The sequence below is a fragment of the Triturus cristatus genome, chromosome 10, assembly GCF_964204655.1.
Source record: "Triturus cristatus chromosome 10, aTriCri1.1, whole genome shotgun sequence".
Lineage (NCBI taxonomy): Eukaryota > Metazoa > Chordata > Amphibia > Caudata > Salamandridae > Triturus > Triturus cristatus.
Window position 1 is genome coordinate 817,212,534 of NC_140593.1, and position 12,765 is coordinate 817,225,298.

A 12,765-nucleotide genomic window follows, 5' to 3' on the forward strand; every position below is an offset into this window, starting at 1 on the left:
GTCACCTCATACAAAAAAAGACCCAAACTGGAGACAGTGACGTGAGAGTGCACTGATCTCCACTTCCCTCGGTAGCTTCCTTACCTCCGATTTCTCAACAAGTCACGTGGCAGGGAGTTCCTCTCAGAGTTCTGCTCAGAGATTTTGATTTATTGGACTATTCACAGTTTTGTTTTGGACTTCCATTTCCTAAGTATTACTTCCATCAGTGCCACTGGATTATTTTCCCCAGGGCTTGGTAGTTCATGTAGTAAAAATATATTGTTTGGGGATGACATACACCCTGGGTGTATCTATTGTCTCTATTCTCTCAAAATGCTGAAAGAGTACTTTTACCAGATACTTTCTGCAAAAACACTAAATGACTGAGAAGGACTTACTCAGGTGGTTTTTAAAAAGATAAAGGCCAGTGACCAGCAATCGTCTGGTGGGAATTGAGTTCACGGTTTTCATGAAGGGAAGAAACCTTCGAGGCGATGCCTGGAGGGAGCAAGGAGGGAGGGAGGAGAGTATTGAGTGCCTCATAAATTAGTGTCTATTGAACAATCTTTTTAAAGAAAAGCCCCTTCCCATCTAGGGCTCTTAGAAAACAGACAAGAAAGTAGGTAGAGAATACAAGTTATCTTCCAGGGTGCACATCAAAGAGAACATTTGCTAAAAACTGTCAAGGATGCTCCCATCAGCGACACCCTCAGAGAAGCCATCAGATGGCATCACTTCATCACCGTCAGCCTGATGAACAATAGACCAACATCCACCATTGAGGGTACAGTGAAAGAGCAAGACAGCAACACCTTTTTTGACAGACATACTGTTGTTGTCAAAACTCCCACCAACGACACCATTGAGACCACTGTCAGCAGCACTAAAGAGAAACTTGGGGGCATATCAGCAAGGGCCGGCGATAATTATCGCTAAGCGCACTTAGCGCTAGGATAATTATCGCCGGCTATTGCTGATTTCTATCGCGGAGATAGCGTGCTATCAGCAACGCTAATCTCCAAAGTGATAGAAATGCAAGCGTTAGCTGGAAAACAGTGTGATTATCGCTGGAAATCCAGCGATAATCGCACTGTGACCGGTGGTACCAGCACTCACCCCCAGTCAACTGATCTGGGTTTAATCCATCACCGTTCTTTAGCCCACTCTGCCACCCCAGTTCAGACATGGCCATATGCAAATCAGTCTGACCCTGTGCCTCATGGGAACAGTCCAGCCCGAACTGCCAAGCCATGTCTTCCCTGGACCGGAAACAAACTTCCTGGGACCGGTTTCTGGCATTTCAGCCATCTTCAGCCAGGCTTGCTTGAATCCAGTGGCAAAGTGAGCAAGGGACTCACGTCTGAGCATACCCTGCCAACTTATGGCAAACAAAGCAAAAACCAAAGGAAATGATGGACGGAGTGTTGAACATTGCAAGCACTCACCCCCAGTCAACTGATCTGGGTTTAATCCATCACCGTTCTTTAGCCCACTCTGCCACCCCAGTTCAGACATGGCCATATGCAAATCAGTCTGACCCTGTGCCTCATGGGAACAGTCCAGCCCGAACAGCCAAGCCATGTCTTCCCTGGACCGGAAACAAACTTCCTGGGACCGGTTTCTGGCATTTCAGCCGTCTTCAGCCAGGCTTGCTTGAATCCAGTGGCAAAGTGAGCAAGGGACTCACGTCTGAGCATACCCTGCCAACTTATGGCAAACAAAGCAAAAACCAAAGGAAATGATGGACGGAGTGTTGAACATTGCAAGCACTCACCCCCAGTCAACTGATCTGGGTTTAATCCATCACCGTTCTTTAGCCCACTCTGCCACCCCAGTTCAGACATGGCCATATGCAAATCAGTCTGACCCTGTGCCTCATGGGAACAGTCCAGCCCGAACTGCCAAGCCATGTCTTCCCTGGACCGGAAACAAACTTCCTGGGACCGGTTTCTGGCATTTCAGCCGTCTTCAGCCAGGCTTGCTTGAATCCAGTGGCAAAGTGAGCAAGGGACTCACGTCTGAGCATACCCTGCCAACTTATGGCAAACAAAGCAAAAACCAAAGGAAATGATGGACGGAGCGTTGAACATTGCAAGCACTCTCCCCCAGTCAACTGATCTGGGTTTAATCCATCACCGTTCTTTAGCCCACTCTGCCACCCCAGTTCAGACATGGCCATATGCAAATCAGTCTGACCCTGTGCCTCATGGGAACAGTCCAGCCCGAACAGCCAAGCCATGTCTTCCCTGGACCGGAAACAAACTTCCTGGGACCGGTTTCTGGCTTTTCAGCCGTCTTCAGCCAGGCTTGCTTGAATCCAGTGGCAAAGTGAGCAAGGGACTCACGTCTGAGCATACCCTGCCAACTTATGGCAAACAAAGCAAAAACCAAAGGAAATGATGGACGGAGTGTTGAACATTGCAAGCACTCACCCCCAGTCAACTGATCTGGGTTTAATCCATCACCGTTCTTTAGCCCACTCTGCCACCCCAGTTCAGACATGGCCATATGCAAATCAGTCTGACCCTGTGCCTCATGGGAACAGTCCAGCCCGAACTGCCAAGCCATGTCTTCCCTGGACCGGAAACAAACTTCCTGGGACCGGTTTCTGGCATTTCAGCCGTCTTCAGCCAGGCTTGCTTGAATCCAGTGGCAAAGTGAGCAAGGGACTCACGTCTGAGCATACCCTGCCAACTTATGGCAAACAAAGCAAAAACCAAAGGAAATGATGGACGGAGTGTTGAACATTGCAAGCACTCACCCCAGTCAACTGATCTGGGTTTAATCCATCACCGTTCTTTAGCCCACTCTGCCACCCCAGTTCAGACATGGCCATATGCAAATCAGTCTGACCCTGTGCCTCATGGGAACAGTCCAGCCCGAACTGCCAAGCCATGTCTTCCTTGGACTGGAAACAAACTTCCTGGGACCGGTTTCTGGCATTTCAGCCGTCTTCAGCCAGGCTTGCTTGAATCCAGTGGCAAAGTGAGCAAGGGACTCACGTCTGAGCATACCCTGCCAACTTATGGCAAACAAAGCAAAAACCAAAGGAAATGATGGACGGAGTGTTGAACATTGCAAGCACTCTCCCCCAGTCAACTGATCTGGGTTTAATCCATCACCGTTCTTTAGCCCACTCTGCCACCCCAGTTCAGACATGGCCATATGCAAATCAGTCTGACCCTGTGCCTCATGGGAACAGTCCAGCCCGAACAGCCAAGCCATGTCTTCCCTGGACCGGAAACAAACTTCCTGGGACCGGTTTCTGGCTTTTCAGACGTCTTCAGCCAGGCTTGCTTGAATCCAGTGGCAAAGTGAGCAAGGGACTCACGTCTGAGCATACCCTGCCAACTTATGGCAAACAAAGCAAAAACCAAAGGAAATGATGGACGGAGTGTTGAACATTGCAAGCACTCACCCCCAGTCAACTGATCTGGGTTTAATCCATCACCGTTCTTTAGCCCACTCTGCCACCCCAGTTCAGACATAGCCATATGCAAATCAGTCTGACCCTGTGCCTCATGGGAACAGTCCAGCCCGAACTGCCAAGCCATGTCTTCCCTGGACCGGAAACAAACTTCCTGGGACCGGTTTCTGGCATTTCAGCCGTCTTCAGCCAGGCTTGCTTGAATCCAGTGGCAAAGTGAGCAAGGGACTCACGTCTGAGCATACCCTGCCAACTTATGGCAAACAAAGCAAAAACCAAAGGAAATGATGGACGGAGTGTTGAACATTGCAAGCACTCACCCCAGTCAACTGATCTGGGTTTAATCCATCACCGTTCTTTAGCCCACTCTGCCACCCCAGTTCAGACATGGCCATATGCAAATCAGTCTGACCCTGTGCCTCATGGGAACAGTCCAGCCCGAACTGCCAAGCCATGTCTTCCTTGGACTGGAAACAAACTTCCTGGGACCGGTTTCTGGCATTTCAGCCGTCTTCAGCCAGGCTTGCTTGAATCCAGTGGCAAAGTGAGCAAGGGACTCACGTCTGAGCATACCCTGCCAACTTATGGCAAACAAAGCAAAAACCAAAGGAAATGATGGACGGAGTGTTGAACATTGCAAGCACTCACCCCCTGTCAACTGATCTGGGTTTAATCCATCACCGTTCTTTAGCCCACTCTGCCACCCCAGTTCAGACATGGCCATATGCAAATCAGTCTGACCCTGTGCCTCATGGGAACAGTCCAGCCGGAACTGCCAAGCCATGTCTTCCCTGGACCGGAAACAAACTTCCTGGGACCGGTTTCTGGCATTTCAGCCGTCTTCAGCCAGGCTTGCTTGAATCCAGTGGCAAAGTGAGCAAGGGACTCACGTCTGAGCATACCCTGCCAACTTATGGCAAACAAAGCAAAAACCAAAGGAAATGATGGACGGAGTGTTGAACATTGCAAGCACTCACCCCCAGTCAACTGATCTGGGTTTAATCCATCACCGTTCTTTAGCCCACTCTGCCACCCCAGTTCAGACATGGCCATATGCAAATCAGTCTGACCCTGTGCCTCATGGGAACAGTCCAGCCCGAACTGCCAAGCCATGTCTTCCCTGGACCGGAAACAAACTTCCTGGGACCGGTTTCTGGCATTTCAGCCGTCTTCAGCCAGGCTTGCTTGAATCCAGTGGCAAAGTGAGCAAGGGACTCACGTCTGAGCATACCCTGCCAACTTGTCTGAACTGGGGTGGCAGAGTGGGCTAAAGAACGGTGATGGATTAAACCCAGATCAGTTGACTGGGGGTGAGTGCTTGCAATGTTCAACACTCCGTCCATCATTTCCTTTGGTTTTTGCTTTGTTCGCTATAAGTTGGCAGGGTATGCTCAGACGTGAGTCCCTTGCTCACTTTGCCACTGGATTCAAGCAAGCCTGGCTGAAGACGGCTGAAATGCCAGAAACCGGTCTTAGGAAGCTTGTTTCCGGTCCAGGGAAGACATGGCTTGGCAGTTCGGGCTGGACTGTTCCCATGAGGCACAGGGTCAGACTGATTTGCATATGGCCATGTCTGAACTGGGGTGGCAGAGTGGGCTAAAGAACGGTGATGGATTAAACCCAGATCAGTTGACTGGGGGTGAGTGCTTGCAATGTTCAACACTCCGTCCATCATTTCCTTTGGTTTTTGCTTTGTTCGCCATAAGTTGGCAGGGTATGCTCAGACGTGAGTCCCTTGCTCACTTTGCCACTGGATTCAAGCAAGCCTGGCTGAAGACGGCTGAAATGCCAGAAACCGGTCTTAGGAAGCTTGTTTCCGGTCCAGGGAAGACATGGCTTGGCAGTTCGGGCTGGACTGTTCCCATGAGGCACAGGGTCAGACTGATTTGCATATGGCCATGTCTGAACTGGGGTGGCAGAGTGGGCTAAAGAACGGTGATGGATTAAACACAGATCAGTTGACTGGGGGTGAGTGCTTGCAATGTTCAACACTCCGTCCATCATTTCCTTTGGTTTTTGCTTTGTTCACCATAAGTTGGCAGGGTATGCTCAGACGTGAGTCCCTTGCTCACTTTGCCACTGGATTCAAGCAAGCCTGGCTGAAGACGGCTGAAATGCCAGAAACCGGTCTTAGGAAGCTTATTTCCGGTCCAGGGAAGACATGGCTTGGCAGTTCGGGCTGGACTGTTCCCATGAGGCACAGGGTCAGACTGATTTGCATATGGCCATGTCTGAACTGGGGTGGCAGAGTGGGCTAAAGAACGGTGATGGATTAAACCCAGATCAGTTGACTGGGGGTGAGTGCTTGCAATGTTCAACACTCCGTCCATCATTTCCTTTGGTTTTTGCTTAAGTCAGAACTAAAGCAGGCGTAAGGAAAGTAGCGATAACCATGGTTAGCGCTACTTTTCTAATCGCTATGCTTGTTAGCGATTCCCTTGATAATTGGAGAAATGTCGGTTAGTGACATTTCTCCAGTTATTTCGGGAAGTAACGCCGCGTTCAGTAAACAGGCGCTAAGGCAAGGAATCACGCAATAGCGTGACCTTGCTGATATAGCGATAAAATTATCGCTGCTTTTCGACTGAAAACGGCCGCAAAAGCGGCGATAATTTTTTATCGCCGCCTTGTAGATATGCCCCTTGGTCTCTAACATACAGTGTCAGAAAAGCAGGCGTTAACTCCTGGGGACACTACCCCAAGCAAGATTCCCTCTCAGTTGTCAGCTAAGCTGCTGAATACTAAAGGAGAATCACAAGATGAGGGGCTTTTTGGAACAGTCACAAGCCCAACCCAACTTATCTAAAGTGTCAAGTAGTGATGCTGATGAAGGGGACTGGCATCATTAAGAACATCTTGAAGAAGTACACATATACTACCATGAGGAGGAAGAAGAATATTCGTAGAACGTATCACCTTCCATGGTATGACATTCACTTTGATGACTATTACAAGGATCAATACCAGCAAACACCAGTGGTTGGAATACCTGTTTGACATTTTGCAGCATATGATGCTGGACTACTATAACAGGCTGCCATATGATGCTGGACTACTATAACAGGCTGCTGCCATTATCACCTCACACAGAGGACACACAGCCACCTCGACCTCCGATTCATCCTCAGTCTCCACCACAGTGATGCTGTTATCACCTCTGCCACAGTTACGACTACTAACTCACGTACTGAATATGCATACAGACTCATCGGCTGATACTGCTCTCGAGGGTTGTGTTGGGGTAGGACTTGATGACCAGCCAAGAACAATGACTGGTAAATGTGATGGGTATTTGGCTTCTACTATCGAGGCACTAAACCAGCCACAAGCGGATAACCCTCCGATAACATTGCCAGTTTCTACTCTTTAGGGGAGAGGGTCCCAAAATGGTTTGACTTGCCACTTCTATTATTATAGACTGCTTCTTGTATGACTTTTAAAGAAACCTACCAGAAATCAGTAACATTGATTCCCATGGAACACCATATTTGGAATGAAGACATAAAAATCAGGCAGTTGCAAGCTTCAGTATCAACCATAGTTTTCAGGCTGGACACAAAATGTAGGGTCACTGATAATGAACCTGTATTCTAACTGCACATCCAAAGCCTGATTCAGTGTTAATGCAAGCTGCACAAAGATGTTCATGAAATCCCTCTTTGTCGTGCACAGCCCCTCCAGCCAGACAAAGACGGTTGAAAGATGGACAAATTTGGGAAAAGAGTGTCGACCTAGGCAGTGACTTCTATAAATATAGCTAATTCTCTAGCTACAGTAGGCCTCTCCGACTTTCAAATGTGGACAGACCTGGCCCTGTATCTAGACCGTCTTCTAGAAGGAAAGAAAAGCAGCTTCCTCTGGGGAAGCCCTATTCCACCCAAACTGTCGGATTGGCACAGCGATATGGACTGGTGTATGCTGCAGGAAAAGACTGTGTATGTAGCGAGAGGGTGCCCCCGGAAGTGGGTTGAAGTGTGGGCCAACTGGAATGATTTCAGGGGGGGCATTTGCGAGCCTCCTTCCGTCGCACGGGAAGGCTCAGGAGATATGTAAAATCCCAACGCTCTTGTTGCTCCGGGTGCTATAGAATGGGATGTGGAGGTCGCATCACCGGTACGTAGGTGATTTACGGTGCTTAACGTGATGACCGTGTTTAGTTAGCTGGGGGGGGGGGGGGGGGGGAGGGAGGGGGGCAGTTCGACTGATAGGCGCCTTTACGCCATTTTGGCAATATGCCTATGTTGAATGGTTGTACCAAAGAGAAAAATGAGTCCTGCACTATCCTTCTCTAAACTGTGAGACACTCGCACCTTATAACGCCGCCGTACCCCCGGGTTGACGGCACAGGGCTGTGTGCTTTCCGACGCAATGCATGTGTACATCCTCCGCGGCCGGCCCGAGGGGTTGTAGGCTGTAAGCTGTGTAATGTGGAACTCTGCAATAAAGGTCTTTGGAGAAAAGAAAAAAAAAAGAAAAAAAGAAAAGCAGCTTCGGTAATATTCTGTGAATGAGAGAGAACTTCAGCAGCCATGGTAAATGAAGTGGCTGATGTGGCAGATGTGGCAAACTTAAGATTTAGACCGGTGGCAGGCGCAGTCAGTAGACAACAAGGATGGCTCCAATGAACATCTTTCAGACCTGAAGTGCGGCATTGTGTCCTAGACATGCTGTTTGATTAGAAATACATTTTCCAAAAGTGCACTGATTAGGCATACAGTCCATTAAATCAGAGACTGGAACAGCCCGCTCCTTAGGTGTTTTACAGTATCTGCAGTAGGTGTCCTCCTGATGCAAGTGCTGTGATCTAACATCCTTTACGGACTACTACCAGCCTCATTGCCCCTTACAACAACAACACGCCCTACAGAGACACTACTATTGGCAGCCCTACTACTCACCTCTGGCAAACTGACCACCTGTAGCGGGGTAAGAAAAGGGTAGAACAGGTGGGGCTGTTCTAGAAGCTTTAATTTCCAGTATGATTTTTCAACCAAAGTTATTTCAAACAGTTGTTCACTGTCCATAGGGGAATTAGCCGTCTTCGGTACTCAGTAGGCTCCACCACAGAATTCCAGGTAGGCAGGATCCGAGTTTACCCCAAAAGAAACACACACACACAAAAAAAATATCAGCTATCTAGCCGCTTTTTGTATGCTTGTAGGAAAGGGAGTGAGGAGAGACAAACACCCGACATGCAGGCTGGTGTCGCCGCTAACCGTCACCAAGGAGCGGGGAGTGCAAGGGACCTAAGTAGGTCTTGTGGGGTGATACTTTGTCGGGTCTCCCCCTAGGACGGACCTGGTCCTTTCTCCTACCTACCCGCACCCGCCCCTGACAAGAGCACGCATCTGAGTAAGCCACGCTCCTCTAGGAACGTGGCTGGGTGGCTCAAGGGGTCATTGGCCTCCAGGCACTCTTGTTGTGTTCTTGGGGCAGGTCTCCTCCTCCTCCGGTATCCTGCCTCGGTCCTCGTCTTCGGCTTGGGGCTGTTCCCCAGCTTCTCTCATCGTTCAGCTGCCTTCTCCGGTTCTCCAGGATAATGCCGATGATGTCTCGTACTCTTCCAGGTCCTTTTCGCTTTCTGCCCCGTCAACTCCTCCCACCAGGGGGGTAGGTTCTCGTTCCTCATATTCTCTTGGCTGCCAGGGATTAAAGGGATTGCAGGGACTTCCCTACGGATCTTCGCCGGCATACAAAACGGCAGTAGAGGGTGTCGGAAAGGTAAACAAAGGTAGGGGCCAATAAGGAATCCTGGCTTCATCCGCACTGCTTCCATTGATAGCGGATCCCGTATCCTGACACCACCTTATGTTTCCTATTCTAAACAGCAGCCACAAAAGAAATCCACCGCTAGGATCACACAAGACTTGTCAAGTTGACAGTGACTCTCCACCAGCCACAGCTTCCTCCTTTTCAAGCCCTGTATCTTGCCCAGCACCTTTTCCTCCGGGCCACATCGGAGGTAGGATGTCTGCTTTTACTCTCAACGGCTATTCTTCGGACCAGAGTATATTGACCATGTGAAATATGGACGGGCACTCCAGTTTGTCTAAAGGCTTCTGCAAGTACCTCTGCAGAAAGCCACTCACTCAATCAATCAATCAAAGCATTTATATAGCGCACTACTCACCCAGAGGGTCTCAAGGCGCTAGGGGAGGGGGGTCCGCTACTGCTCGAACAGCCAGGTCTTGAGTTGCTTCCTGAAGGCGAGGTGGTCCTGGGTCAGGCGGAGGTGGGTCGGGATGGAGTTCCACGTCCTGGCGGCGAGGAAGGAGAAGGACCGTCCCCCTGTGGTGGCTCTTCGGATGCGGGGGACGGTGGCGAGGGCGTGGCCGGTCGATCGAAGCTGGCGTTTGGGAGCGTAGAAGTTGAGGCGGCTTTTGAGGTATCCTGGGCCTTGGTTGTGTAGGGCTTTGTGTGCGTGGGTGAGGAGACGGAAGGTGATTCTCTTAGTGACCGGGAGCCAGTGCAGGTCTCTCAGGTGTCCGGAGATGTGGCTGCGACGGGGGATGTCCAGGATGAGTCGTGCTGAGGCGTTCTGGATCCGCTGAAGTCTTTTCTGGAGTTTGGCGGTGGTTCCGGCGTAGAGGGAGTTGCCGTAGTCCAGACGGCTGGTGACGAGGGCCTGGGTGACCGTCTTCCTGGTCTCGGTGGGGATCCACCGGAAGATCTTTCGTAGCATGCGCACCAGCATCTATAGTGCTTCAAAAGAAGGCCTGTGAGCCCATCCCCAGTGATGCAGAGGATTCTACTCCAGGTTTTTCTTAATGAAGAAAAATTGAAAGAATGGCAACTTATACTGGACCTTCGACCGCTCACCAGATAACTATGGAAGTAATCATTCAGGATGGTTACTCTGCAAGAGGTACTGCTTTTAAATCAAGAAGCATAGCTTATGACCTCTCTAGATCTGATCTGCTAGATGCCTATTTCAATATAGAAATGGAAGTAAAAAGCCATTGGTTTACCTAGGAGAAGGACTTTCACATAAATATCCAGAACTCAGCTCAGTATGAAAAGGCTTTTCTTCCAAGACTCCAAAACTCGCCACTAGTAGTGAAAGTGAACAGAACAACCACCATATTTTATATCAACAAGTAGAGAGGACAAAATCCTGTTCACTTTTGGAAGAAGCACACCTTCCTTGGGATTCAGTGATACATTACAGAATGTCTTTGACAGGAAGGAACCTTCAGGGCAGCCAATACATGGGCTGATGCTCTCAGCAGGTCTGAAACTATATCCCTCGAGTGGGAATTACATCAGGAAGTAATGATCAGGATCTTTCAGCATTTGGGTCAACAAGCATTAAAATGTGTTTGCAACACCATCTAACAAGAAATTCCAGTACTTTACTAGCAAGCAGTGGTTTTTGGGGTCGAGGGGTGATGCATACAGATCTCATGACTGTTCAAGACATTTGCTTACGCCATTCTGCCACTTCCCTTTGTATACAGAATGCTTAGCAAAGCCAAGAGAGATTGCTTCAGGCATCAAGGACTAGCCAGCAGTGGTATAGGGAGTGTTCGGACAAAATATTGAAGAATAAATATATTGTGGACAAAATATTGTGTCGAACATATAGAAAAACTAACATGAAGGTAAGCTTCTATGGGTAAGCAAAGTTTTATTATACTTACCTCCCCAAATATGTACCTTGACGATATATAGATCTTCAAGGTACGTAGATGTGGAGTTCAGAATAATAAGTCTATACTTACTTCCTTCTCGATATTTTTGTCCTTGATATCTTTGACACGATATTCTTTCCACATGAGATATTTTTACATCGATATTCTGTCAGACAACTGTAATAAAGATCTCCTCTATCTGTCAGACGCCCACCCTCCATGAGCACACCTTTATCTCCTATTAAGAGGGAACAGGCTGATCCTACACCGGGATCATGCATCACTAACCTTATCAGCATGGCTCATGAACACCCAGAGTTTGTACAACTGAACATCTTGCAAGAGTGCTGAGACGGTTTAGCACAGGCCAGAGCTTTTCTACCACTGAAACTAAAAATGCAAATTGAAACGTTTTTGTCAGTAACGTTAAGATAAGACTGCTTTCGGTTTCAGTGCAGCCTTACATATCCAGCCATATCGCTTATACTTGGGACAATCAGATCTCAAGTATGCCCTAGGTAAGTCCCCCTAGCTGCAATCCAGACGGCCATGCAAGACTTCAGTCGTAAAGGAATTTCTCAAAGCTCTGTTCAGGCTTGTCTTCTTTTTTAAAGCATCAGCACCTTCGTAGGAACTGAATATCATTCTTAACAGGGTAATGAGGGAACCCTTCAAACTCTACATAAAGTGGAAGTGTGTGCCATGGAAGAACTCTTGGTTGTTAGAGCGTACTTCTGCTAGGAGAGCCAGTAAAATTTGTGCCATCACCATCGAACAACCCTTTTTGCGCTTTCGCGAAGACCGTGTACAAATTCCACACCAATTAAAGATTGACCCTAAAAGTACCTTCGTTTCAATTTTCATCTTATTCAACGTACTATTCTCAAAGCACTATTTCAGAATCTTACTACAAAGGCATAGAAGCACTGCATTTGTTAAAATGTCAGCATATGCTTAAAATTTTACATTGGCCGTATTAAGTCTTACCAGCAGTCAGATCCACTATTTTTGGTCTTTCGTCATCCCAGAGAGGATGCCCGCTTTCAAAGCAGGGGTTTGCAAAATGAATTGCTGCAGCTTTTATTTCTGGTCACTCAAAAACCCATTTAATTCCATTCATTGCATCTGCAACAGAACTTTATCCTGGAATGCTCCTGTTAAACATCTGCAGAACAGTGACATGGAAGAGCTGCCACGCTCGAACAAGACACTACCCTTTGGATACAGAGTCTGCAAGAGATTCATCCATTGGCAACGTGTTCTCTTTTCCAATAAGATGGGCATCTTCTTGCTTATTATTGATACTCTTGATGCCAAAGTATTCTGATATGCATGTTGTGTATAGGTTATTTCCTGGATACTGCTTATTCTTCTGATTCAAGCATGTGAATCTATGAAAGGTCCAGTGCTGGGGAAGAAATGCTACTTGCCTGTTACTACAGTTCCCCAGTGTTGGTATCTGTTGTAGATTCACATGCTGGGATCATTCCATGGCTTCAAACTGTAGTTGCAGTTAAGGAACGTATTTCGTCTGCAAGCGGAATTGTTCCAACCCCTGTTTTCTGAATAAAATCTGGATAAATACTTACTATGTACAATACTTCTAAAATATGTACTAGAGATAAGGACGTTTGATACTTTTCTTTCACCCCTAGAGCTATTTTTCCTGTTACACCTCTGCCTCCACGCTACAGACTATCGTCTCAGCAACTGTCATCTCGAGGC

At 48.1% G+C, this 12,765-nt stretch overlaps 1 protein-coding gene across 2 annotated transcripts in view; it reads left to right on the top strand.

Annotated features, from left to right (window-relative positions):
- The window catches only part of CDIP1 (cell death inducing p53 target 1), a 227,848-nt gene that overhangs the window by 98,850 nt on the left and 116,233 nt on the right, over positions 1-12,765 (top strand). The gene's annotated exons all lie outside the window — the stretch shown is intronic.